This window comes from Oncorhynchus keta, chromosome 17, assembly GCF_023373465.1.
Source record: "Oncorhynchus keta strain PuntledgeMale-10-30-2019 chromosome 17, Oket_V2, whole genome shotgun sequence".
Taxonomy (NCBI): Eukaryota; Metazoa; Chordata; class Actinopteri; order Salmoniformes; family Salmonidae; genus Oncorhynchus; species Oncorhynchus keta.
This window is the reverse complement of record NC_068437.1, coordinates 57,726,154-57,738,389: the sequence shown is the minus strand read 5'-3', so window position 1 is coordinate 57,738,389 and position 12,236 is coordinate 57,726,154.

The following is a 12,236-nucleotide window of genomic DNA, read 5'->3' as shown; positions in this document are numbered from 1 at the left end:
GTCACTGGCTTGCTGGGGCTCTCTCGTGCCGTCCCTGGGGGGTGCGTCACCTGGGTGGGTTGATTCACTGTTGTGGTCGGCTTGTCTGGGTTGCCCCCCTTGGGTTGTACCGTGGCGGAGATCTTTGTGGGCTATACTCGGCCTTGTCTCAGGATGGTAAGTTGGTGGTTGAAGATATCCCTCTAGTGGTGTGGGGGATGTGCTTTGGCAAAGTGGGTGGGGTTATATCCTTCCTGTTTGGCCCTGTCCGGGGGTGTCCTCGGATGGGGCCACAGTGTCTCCTGACCCCTCCTGTCTCAGCCTCCAGTATTTATGCTGCAGTAGTTTATGTGTCGGGGGCTAGGGTCAGTTTGTTATATCTGGAGTACTTCTCCTGTCCTATTCGGTGTCCTGTGTGAATCTAAGTGTGCGTTCTCTAATTCTCTCCTTCTCTCTTTCTTTCTCTCTCTCGGAGGACCTGAGCCCTAGGACCATGTCCCAGGACTACCTGACATGAGGACTCCTTGCTGTCCCCAGTCCACCTGGCCATGCTCCTGCTCCAGTTTCAACTGACCTGAGCCCTAGGACCGTGCCCCAGGACTACCTGACATGAAGGCTCCTTGCTGTCCCCAGTCCACCTGACTGTGCTGCTGCTCCAGTTTCAACTGTTCTGCCTTATTATTATTCGACCATGCTGGTCATTTATGAACATTTGAACATCTTGGTCATGTTCTGTTATAATCTCTACCCGGCACAGCCAGAAGAGGACTGGCCACCCCACATAGCCCGGTTCCTCTCTAGGTTTCTTCCTAGGTTTTGGCCTTTCTAGGGAGTTTTTCCTAGCCACCGTGCTTTTACACCTGCATTGTTTGCTGTTTGGGGTTTTAGGCTGGGTTTCTGTACAGCACTTTGAGATATCAGCTGATGTACGAAGGGCTATATAAATAAATTTGATTTGATTTGATTTGAAGTCCAAATCTACAGTGGAGTTGCTTACCAAGATGTCATTGAATGTTCCTGAGTGGCTTAGTTACAGTTTTGACTAAAATCCGCTTGAAAATGGCTGTCTAGTGTAACAGTATAGCTTTCCTCCATCGCTCACTTCTTTTGTGCTGGTGACACTGTCTTGTGATTTATTTAGAATTAAAGGCACACTTATTAACCAGCATGGCTACCACAGCATTCTGCAGCGATACGCCATCCCATCTGGTTTATGCTTAGTGGGACTATAGTTTGTTTTTCAACAGGACAATGACCCAACACACCTCCAGGCTGTGTAAGGGCAATTTGACTAAGAAGGAGAGTGATGGAGTGCTGCATCGATGACCTGGCCTCCACAATCACCTCAGCATATGTGGGAACTCCTTCACGACTGTTGGAAAAGCCTTCCAGGTGAAGCTGGTTGAGAGAATGCCAAGAGTGTGCAAAGTTGTCATCAAGGCAAAGGGTAGCTACTTTGAAGAATCTAAAATCGAAAATATATTTTACTTTTAACACTTTTTTGTTACTACATGATTCCATATGTGTTATTTCATAGTTTTGATGTCTTCACTATTATTCTACAATGTGAAAAATAGTAAAAATAAAGAAAAACCCTTGAATGAGTAGGTGTTCTAAAACCCTTGAATGAGTAGGTGTTCTAAAACCCTTGAATGAGTAGGTGTTCTAAAACCCTGGAATGAGTAGGTGTTCTAAAACCCTTGAATGAGTAGGTGTTCTAAAACCCTTGAATGAGTAGGTGTTCTAAAACCCTGGAATGAGTAGGTGTTCTAAAACCCTTGAATGAGTAGGTGTTCTAAAACCCTTGAATGAGTAGGTGTTCTAAAACCCTTGAATGAGTAGGTGTTCTAAAACCCTTGAATGAGTAGGTGTTCTAAAACCCTTGAATGAGTAGGTGTTCTAAAACCCTTGAATGAGTAGGTGTTCTAAAACCCTTGAATTAGTAGGTGTTCTAAAACCCTTGAATTAGTAGGTGTTCTAAAACCCTTGAATTAGTAGGTGTTCTAAAACCCTTGAATTAGTAGGTGTTCTAAAACCCTTGAATGGGTAGGTGTTCTAAAACCCTTGAATTAGTAGGTGTTCTAAAACCCTTGAATGAGTAGGTGTTCTAAAACCCTTGAATGAGTAGGTGTTCTAAAACCCTTGAATGAGTAGGTGTTCTAAAACCCTTGAATGAGTAGGTGTTCTAAAACCCTTGAATGAGTAGGTGTTCTAAAACCCTTGAATGAGTAGGTGTTCTAAAACCCTGGAATGAGTAGGTGTTCTAAAACCCTTGAATGAGTAGGTGTTCTAAAACCCTTGAATGAGTAGGTGTTTCTAAAACCCTTGAATGAGTAGGTGTTCTAAAACCCTTGAATGAGTAGGTGTTCTAAAACCCTTGAATGAGTAGGTGTTCTAAACCCTTGAATGAGTAGGTGTTCTAAAACCCTTGAATGAGTAGGTGTTCTAAAACCCTTGAATGAGTAGGTGTTCTAAAACCCTTGAATGAGTAGGTGTTCTAAAACCCTGGAATGAGTAGGTGTGTCCAAACATTTGACTGGTACTGTGTGTAGCTTGTAGTCTAGAAATTAGCATGTGTCGTGTAAGTTTTTGGGAAGCAATTTGTCTCCACAAAAAATGCACCTTTATAACAAAGGACTGTATGCCTCTATCATCTACTATTCCTAATGTTATGAGTAGTGGCTAGTGATCATTTAGGCTGTGGCTGATAAGTGTGTAGTGGCATAGGTGTATAGGCTACATCAGAGACGTTTCCTCTGCACTGGAAAATGTTGCCTTTGATAAACATTTCATGCCATTCTACACTTTATATGACTGGAGAAATGAGCTGAATCCTTTCGAATACGATGGTAGGAAGTCTAGGCCTGCTCTCCTGACAACAGATCAATACAAAAACAATGCATGAATGTAATCATGTAATCTAGGTTTATGAAAAAGAGGTCCTGGCTAAAAGGGATCCAGCTATTGTCAAAAGTATTATTTGTGTGTGTGGGGGGGGGTGTAGCTAATCCATAGCCTTTTCATAAGCTTAACCTAATTCTCATAACCGGCTGCCTAAATCTGCTACGAAATGTCAAATATGACGTTAGTTCGACCAAAGCTGGATCCATGACCATGAAAAGGGGAGACACGAATTGGACAATAAGACATCCATGTAACCTGGAGGACATTATTGTCCAAAATAACTCCAGTGGTTATCATATAGAACCCAATGATATGTATTGCCTTTACCTCCTTACTCCATTTGCACACACTGTATGTAGATTTTTCTATTGTGTTATTGACTGTATATTTTGTTTATTCCATGTGTAACTCTTGTGTTGTTGTTTTTGTTGCACTGCTATGCTGTATCTTGGCCAGGTCGCATTTGTAAATGAGAACTTGTTCTCAACTAGTCTACCTGGTTAAATAAAGGTGAAATAAATCAAATTCAAAATGCATATCAAACTGGTAAAGCTTGTTTCTGACTTTGTGGCTGTGTTATCTAGTGGAAATAGCACCGTACTAATCGCACTGGTTACTAAAATTCTACACTGTTTGCACAATTTCAGTTTGTGAGAAAACAAGCACTGAATAGTGTAGGGAATCATTGTATATAAATCGCCACCAAAATATCTCTATAGCTGTTTGAAGCTAGTGGAACAAAACAGCTTTCCCAGTTTGACAACAGATGTCACGCATGCGGCAGAAATCAGTAGGCGAATATCACAGCGGTCCCATTGCCAATCTCGCCACTTGCTGTTAAGTAACACTGTGAAAACACTTATCATTCCACTATTAGCGCCAGCTACGTTATCAACAAAACATGGGTTTTCATCCAAATAGTTGACAGATTTTCATGCGAATATTCTTCAAACCTGCATAAAAACAATATGCGCATTTTCCCACCAGAGTTGTTTCCATCAAATGGACTTGTTCTAGACAGAGTAACGTTAGCCGAGCAGAGTGGGGAGTGGCGCGTGCCCAAAGGCTGGAGCGTCGGCCTTCTCGCCTGCTCCAGTAGCACTCACTTCACGAGCTCAGGGCATGCCCGGCCCAGCATGCATCTGTAGTCTACTTGTGTACTGCTATAGCACCTTGCTTTAGCTACTGTCTTGGAGTTCGCATTACACGTTCATACAATAACTGATAAAAACACAATGGTGCAAAATCAAGGTGACTTACAACGATGGAGGAGAGGGAGTGTGGTGATGTAATGTCCACAACTAAAGAAGCATTGTGGAATCTGAAAAGACACGTATCCTGAAAGCATGATGGTATACTTACTATGTGCATATGCTAAAAGAAAGGAACGAGGTGGGTAGATAACTAAGTGTGTCATTGTAGCAAATTTTTTAAATCTGCTTTCAAAAGTTTTGTTCATTTTTGTTCTATTATCCATACAATAGGCCTGGCATATTCCCACATTCAAGGAGCTTTCCATTTTGATTGGGTAATTTTGCCTAAAAACCTTAGAGAAACCTGCATCTCTGGCTAGCCTGGCAAGAGAGGCCTAAAGGGTGTTGGGCATCCCCAGTGGCTCTGCAAGTCTGGAGAGGATTTGTCCACTGCTGTCTGGCCCTCCAGGAACCATCGTATGAGCCTGAAGCCCCAGACTGCTGTTTCTAAAAATGAATTCAAAGGCACTGTAGACTGAGCCTAATGTAACAGAATAACTTTACGTCCGTCCCCTCGCCCATACCCGGGCGCGAACCAGGGACCTTCTGCACACAACGACAACAGTCACCCTCGAAGCATCGTTACCCATCGCTCCACAAAAGCCACCGCCCTTCGCAGAGCAAAAGGGGGAACAACTACTTCCAAGGTCTCCGAGCAAGTGACGTAACCGATTGAAACGCTATTTAGCGCGCACCGCTAACTAAGCTAGCCGTTTCACATCCGTTACACTAATAAGGCAGTTTTTAAAATTTAATTTGTATTTAATTCTAAGTAAGTCACAGTCACATGCGAAAGTTATAGACTATAATAACGATTTAATACTGCGAAGGATTGTTTAAATGCTGAGCGCTTTACGTCCCTACAGGCCTATTGTGTCGCACTCGCAAATTATTCACAATGTATTTCTTTGTAGGCTATAGCTTTGAAATAATATTGCCTAAATAATTCATTTTCGTTCCATCTTGGTCTCCCTGTCTGGCTCCTGACCTATTTAGTGTGTATATGCTGTTTAATATGACATGTAGCCTATCTGAAATGAGCGCTTCTACCATTTCATGTTTATAAAAAATACTTTTCAAATCATATGGTTCGGTTTCAATACTTCAAAACCAAACGGTAGGTCCAGGTAGTCACAAAAATAAAGGGTGTTGGTTAAATTGTGATTTTAATGAATGGAGCGAATTTGGAGAGGCTGTTGTTTTCCGGCTGTTGTTTTCCTGTGAGCACAGAGCGGTTTTTAGCGGAGTCCTGAGAAAGGATGAGAAGTGCCCTGAGCAGCAGTGCTCGGTGAGTGATGAGCGGGATTTCCGACCGCTCAACTCCGCTCATATACTCTGGTTGCTGATAAAAAGGCTGTCTGTGACGACGTGGTACACATACAAAATACCTTTTGCGGTTAAATTCCCATGTATTTAATAAAATTTAAAACTAATTATACTGATGGTTTCCATCACATCTTGAATTATACTGATGGTTTTCCCTCACTGAAGAATGTTGAGTTATGTAGCTAGCCTGTTGGCTGGAGCAGATAGCCTGTTGGCTCAGATAGCCTGTTGGCTGCCCTGTTGGCTGGAGCTGCCTGTTGGCTGGAGCAGATAGCCTGTTGGCACAGATAGCCTGTTGGCTGGAGCAGATCCTGTTGCCATCCTGTTGGCTGAGGATACCTGTTGGCTGGAGCAGATAGCCTGTTGGCTGGAGCAGATAGCCTGTTGGCTGGAGCAGATAGCCTGTTGGCTGGAGCAGATAGCCTGTTGGCTGGAGCAGATAGCCTGTTGGCTGGAGCAGATAGCCTGTTGGCTGGAGCACACGTATAGCCGACATGAGATTATTGACAAAAGAGCGAGATTGTTTTTATTTATCAAGTGGCAGCCTGATCATGTCACCAGAATGACCCTAGATTTAATGGAAAGGAGCATCAAACTCACCACCCTGTGAAGTTAATAACTTAATCTTCACGTTTTAATGTCACATGCACTGCACAAGTCTGACAAGTTCTAAACACAACAATGCAGTAATCATGATTTACTTCATCTGTAGTCATAGTTGGCAGTACCACACTTCATCGCGTTACTCAAACCATAAAACCTTTTCCACCGATATTTCTCTCATAATGAATTTTACCCGCACAAAATAAATCCCACCTTGTCTAGTGTATTTGGCTTTGAAGACATTTAGAAAGTTCACCGAAAAATGTTCAGTTGGTTCAGAATGGTTCTGAGATATTGAGCATCAAAGTTTTCACATCCCAGATCTCAGAACTGTTTAGTAGTGAATTCTTCTTTCATAAGTCATTCATGAAAAGGGTAGCTAAAACACAAATGTCAATCCCGGGTTCAGCCATAATGTTCTGACACTTCTGAATTAAACATAATTCAGTTTTTAAGAGGACTGAAGAGGGAGAATAATCTGCTTCTGGTTGGGTAGAAACTGTATTATGTAAGGACTTTTAGTTGTCGTTGCATGTGTATCTACCAGGGGCCAGACTGTCATGCATCAGCCTGACCGTTTAAAGACTAGAGGAGAGAGGAACTCTAGACAGAGGTTATTTCAGAATGACCAGAAGCTGATCTGTTATTTTTCTTTTTAAATAGAATCTTTATTTAACTAGGCAAAGTCAAGTAAGAACAAATTCTAATTTACAGCCTACCCCGGCCAAACCCGTGAGGCGCTGGGGCCAATTGTGCGCCGCCCTACGGGACTCCCAATCACAGCCTGGATTTGAACCAGGTACTGTAGTGACGCCTCTTGCACTGAGATCGCTGCGCCACTCAGGAGTTATGATTAGGCACAAATAATTTGAACACCTTTTTGAACATGTTAGAATAACACTGTTTTACCAATAGATAGTCAGAACTCGTCATCAAATACATTAAGAAATGTATTACGATCATCACACAAATGACTGTCATCGCTGAACAACGACGTGACAACATTATTTAGGCTACTTAAACATTCCTGACAGTGTTTTTGTTGTTGTTGTGGCTTGCTTTACATTATTGCTGGCTAGACTAGCCTAGACCAGGATTTCTCAAACTCCTTGGACCTTGGGCCCCACCTGGGTGTACTTGTAGTTTTTTTTTGTTGCCCTAAACCAAAACTTGCACCCAGTGGGGGGGGGGGGGAGGCAGGACCGAGTTTGAGAAACCCTGACCTAGACCATACATAGAGGGAGATAGCAAAGACATGTGTTCTGATTGGTCCGTCTGTATTTGTTCAGGCTTGTGATTGGATTGCAGATATAACCTTACAGCACCAAGTTCTAATGGGTCAATGGTGATAGAACGTTCTAGTTTTTCTTTTCTTTTTTAAATGAACTTTTTCAAAATTCTTACTTCACAGACATATAAAGAACCATTTAAAGATCTATTATATATGTGACTAAATCCTTTTTGACAAAAGAAATGGCAGAACCTTATAGTTCCAAGGTCTCAATGTGTAGTTGACAAAATCATTGCATGTATAGATTTTAATTTAAGACTTGTGAATCGACTCGACTTGCTCTTAAGAATGAACAACGTGGACTTAGACCTTGTGACTTGAGACTTGCTTGTGTCTCCTGTAGTAGTGACTTGGTCCCACCTCTGGTAAATATGTTACAAAATAAATCCGATCATCATCGACATCATTGTCATATTGAGATATATGTAAGAACATATTTTTGCTTAGCTTTTTTTTTTTTTTTTTTTTTACTTAAAATCACAGAAATTACAAATATGGCAACCACAACAGCAGAAATAAACACAAAATCAATAGTCCAAATTAATTGTATTACTTTTGTGTGGTATAGGTGAATAGTTTATTGTATCATGTAACTTTGTATATACACTAAACTACAATATAATAATTACAATAAATTATCAAATTACAATCATCAGAATAATTACATGAACAGGAATACCTCAGTCTAAGAATTTAAACAAGTAGGTATTCACAAAAGGTTGTATATTCATGTCAGCTAGATATTATCTAGTGTTTGTCATGTGAACATCTCAAGCAGTAGGTGAAATCCACAGGTGGAAAGGAACTCCAAGGGTCAAGTATAAGAATGGAAAATGTGGCATCAACCAAGAGGATTTGTCCTGGCATCAACCAAGAGGATTTGTCCTGGCATCAACCAAGATGATTTGTCCTGGCATCAACCAAGAGGATTTGTCCTGGCATCAACCAAGAGGATTTGTCCTGGCATCAACCAAGAGGATTTGTCCTGGCATCAACCAAGAGGATTTGTCCTGGCATCAACCAAGAGGATTTGTCCTGGCATCAACCAAGAGGATTTGTCCTGGCATCAACCAAGATGATTTGTCCTGGCATCAACCAAGAGGATTTGTCCTGGCATCAACCAAGAGGATTTGTCCTGGCATCAACCAAGAGGATTTGTCCTGGCATCAACCAAGATGATTTGTCCTGGCATCAACCAAGAGGATTTGTCCTGGCATCAACCAAGAGGATTTGTCCTGGCATCAACCAAAGGATTTGTCCTGGCATCAACCAAGAGGATTTGTCCTGGCATCAACCAAGAGGATTTGTCCTGGCATCAACCAAGAGGATTTGTCCTGGCATCAACCAAGAGGATTTGTCCTGGCATCAACCAAGATGATTTGTCCTGGCATCAACCAAGAGGATTTGTCCTGGCATCAACCAAGAGGATTTGTCCTGGCATCAACCAAGAGGATTTGTCCTGGCATCAACCAAGAGGATTTGTCCTGGCATCAACCAAGAGGATTTGTCCTGGCATCAACCAAGAGGATTTGTCCTGGCATCAACCAAGAGGATTTGTCCTGGCATCAACCAAGATGATTTGTCCTGGCATCAACCAAGAGGATTTGTCCTGGCATCAACCAAGAGGATTTGTCCTGGCATCAACCAAGAGGGTTTGTCCTGGCATCAACCAAGATGATTTGTCCTGGCATCAACCAAGAGGATTTGTCCTGGCATCAACCAAGATGATTTGTCCTGGCATCAACCAAGAGGATTTGTCCTGGCATCAACCAAGAGGATTTGTCCTGGCATCAACCAAGAGGATTTGTCCTGGCATCAACCAAGAGGATTTGTCCTGGCATCAACCAAGAGGATTTGTCCTGGCATCAACCAAGATGATTTGTCCTGGCATCAACCAAGAGGATTTGTCCTGGCATCAACCAAGAGGATTTGTCCTGGCATCAACCAAGAGGATTTGTCCTGGCATCAACCAAGAGGATTTGTCCTGGCATCAACCAAGAGGATTTGTCCTGGCATCAACCAAGAGGATTTGTCCTGGCATCAACCAAGATGATTTGTCCTGGCATCAACCAAGAGGATTTGTCCTGGCATCAACCAAGATGATTTGTCCTGGCATCAACCAAGAGGGTTTGTCCTGGCATCAACCAAGATGATTTGTCCTGGCATCAACCAAGAGGGTTTGTCCTGGCATCAACCAAGATGATTTGTCCTGGCATCAACCAAGAGGATTTGTCCTGGCATCAACCAAGAGGATTTGTCCTGGCATCAACCAAGAGGATTTGTCCTGGCATCAACCAAGAGGATTTGTCCTGGCATCAACCAAGAGGATTTGTCCTGGCATCAACCAAGATGATTTGTCCTGGCATCAACCAAGATGATTTGTCCTGGCATCAACCAAGAGGATTTGTCCTGGCATCAACCAAGATGATTTGTCCTGGCATCAACCAAGAGAATTTGTCCTGGCATCATTTCAAGAGGATTTGTCCTGGCATCAACCAAGATGATTTGTCCTGGCATCAACCAAGAGGATTTGTCCTGGCATCAACCAAGATGATTTGTCCTGGCATCAACCAAGAGGCTTTGTCCTGGCATCAACCAAGATGATTTGTCCTGGCATCAACCAAGAGGATTTGTCCTGGCATCAACCAAGAGGATTTGTCCTGGCATCAACCAAGAGGATTTGTCCTGGCATCAACCAAGATGATTTGTCCTGGCATCAATCAAGAGGATTTGTCCTGGCATCAACCAAGAGGATTTGTCCTGGCATCAACCAAGATGATTTGTCCTGGCATCAACCAAGAGGATTTGTCCTGGCATCAACCAAGAGGATTTGTCCTGGCATCAACCAAGAGGATTTGTCCTGGCATCAACCAAGAGGATTTGTCCTGGCATCAACCAAGAGGATTTGTCCTGGCATCAACCAAGAGGATTTGTCCTGGCATCAACCAAGAGGATTTGTCCTGGCATCAGTTGGTAGAGGATTTGTCCTGGCATCAACCAAGAGGATTTGTCCTGGCATCAACCAAGATGATTTGTCCTGGCATCAACCAAGAGGATTTGTCCTGGCATCAACCAAGAGGATTTGTCCTGGCATCAACCAAGAGGATTTGTCCTGGCATCAACCAAGAGGATTTGTCCTGGCATCAACCAAGATGATTTGTCCTGGCATAAACCAAGAGGATTTGTCCTGGCATCAACCAAGAGGATTTGTCCTGGCATCAAACAAGAGGATTTGTCCTGGCATCAACCAAGAGGATTTGTCCTGGCATCAACCAAGAGGATTTGTCCTGGCATCAACCAAGAGGATTTGTCCTGGCATCAACCAAGAGGATTTGTCCTGGCATCAACCAAGAGGATTTGTCCTGGCATCAACCAAGAGGATTTGTCCTGGCATCAACCAAGAGGATTTGTCCTGGCATAAACCAAGAGGATTTGTCCTGGCATCAACCAAGAGGATTTGTCCTGGCATCAAACAAGAGGATTTGTCCTGGCATCAACCAAGAGGATTTGTCCTGGCATCAACCAAGAGGATTTGTCCTGGCATCAACCAAGATGACTTAGTGACTCTTGAGGGTTTGGTTCCAAATGTATGAAATTGTTTTTCCATCATATCTCAAATCTAAACATCGCATCATACTACATCTTATACGTTAGGTTATTGGACATTCTTCCTCTAAATCTTTTACTCTCTGTATATTCACCACTAGATTCATTTCAAACGTTGTTATTCATCACCATCTACTTCACACTAGTTCTCTCTGGACCATCTGCTTAAGACTAGAGTAGCTATATCATCATTCTGTGTGTGATTATGAATTTCATTAAGATATATTGGACCTTGCGCGATCTAAAATACTTATTAATGTGATACGTTATTAAAGCTCGTAATAAAAGTGTATCTTTTGCAGGGTTTTTTTTTTTGTTTGTCGTTTGATAATGACTGTTAACTTGTCCAAGACCACGGTTCAAATGTACCCTGACACACCACTACAGTTGGACAATGACTGCCCTTTACCACTGCATAGATAGATGTTCAACTGAATCTGAACCTAGGATTGTGATTCAAGCAGAGTGGAACACGTCTGTCTCTTAGTTTACAACCGGATCCCATCTATCTACCATGAGTCCTTCTGTAGCTCAGTTGGTAGAGCATGGCGCTTGTAACGCCAGGGTGGTGGGTGACTCCCGGGACCACCCATACGTAGAATGTATGCACACATGACTGTAAGTCGCTTTGGATAAAAGCGTCTGCTAAATGGCATATATTATTGAGGTTAGTTGTTCCTCGTCTGTGTCGTTTTCCTTAAGCCCAGATCTGGAAAGAAATAATTTTAAAACATAATATTACTTCACCATAAAAAGAGAGCATGATGCTGTTCTCTAGAAAAACAAATGGAGAGGGTGGACACCAGGAAAACCCGGATGGATAGAAGAATAGAATGATAAGATAGATTGGATGGATGGATAGATGGATAGATAGGAGTAGGCAATACTAATAATTTTGTCTTTTGGGAATATAACGCAGGTGATAACCCCTATCCCTCACCCTGAGAGTGTGGTCCCATGACCCCGAGCAGAAGGTCGTTCCGTCAGGGGACAGACGCAGAGTGCTGACTGGTTCTCGTGTCCAAACAGGATGGACACCCTCACCCCTTCAAGACATCTCACACGTTGATGGTGTAGTCGACATGTAGCCACCGAACAGTAGCCGGCCTGAAGAAGAAAATACATGTCCTCTTTCAACAACGTAGACGCAATTATCGTTTCTGAAGAGAGGGTTAATGTGACAGTACGCTGTTCATATTCAGATGGAATCACTAAAGTGTAGACTGGTTAGTGACATGGAATCACTAAAGTGTAGACTGGTTAGTGACATGGAA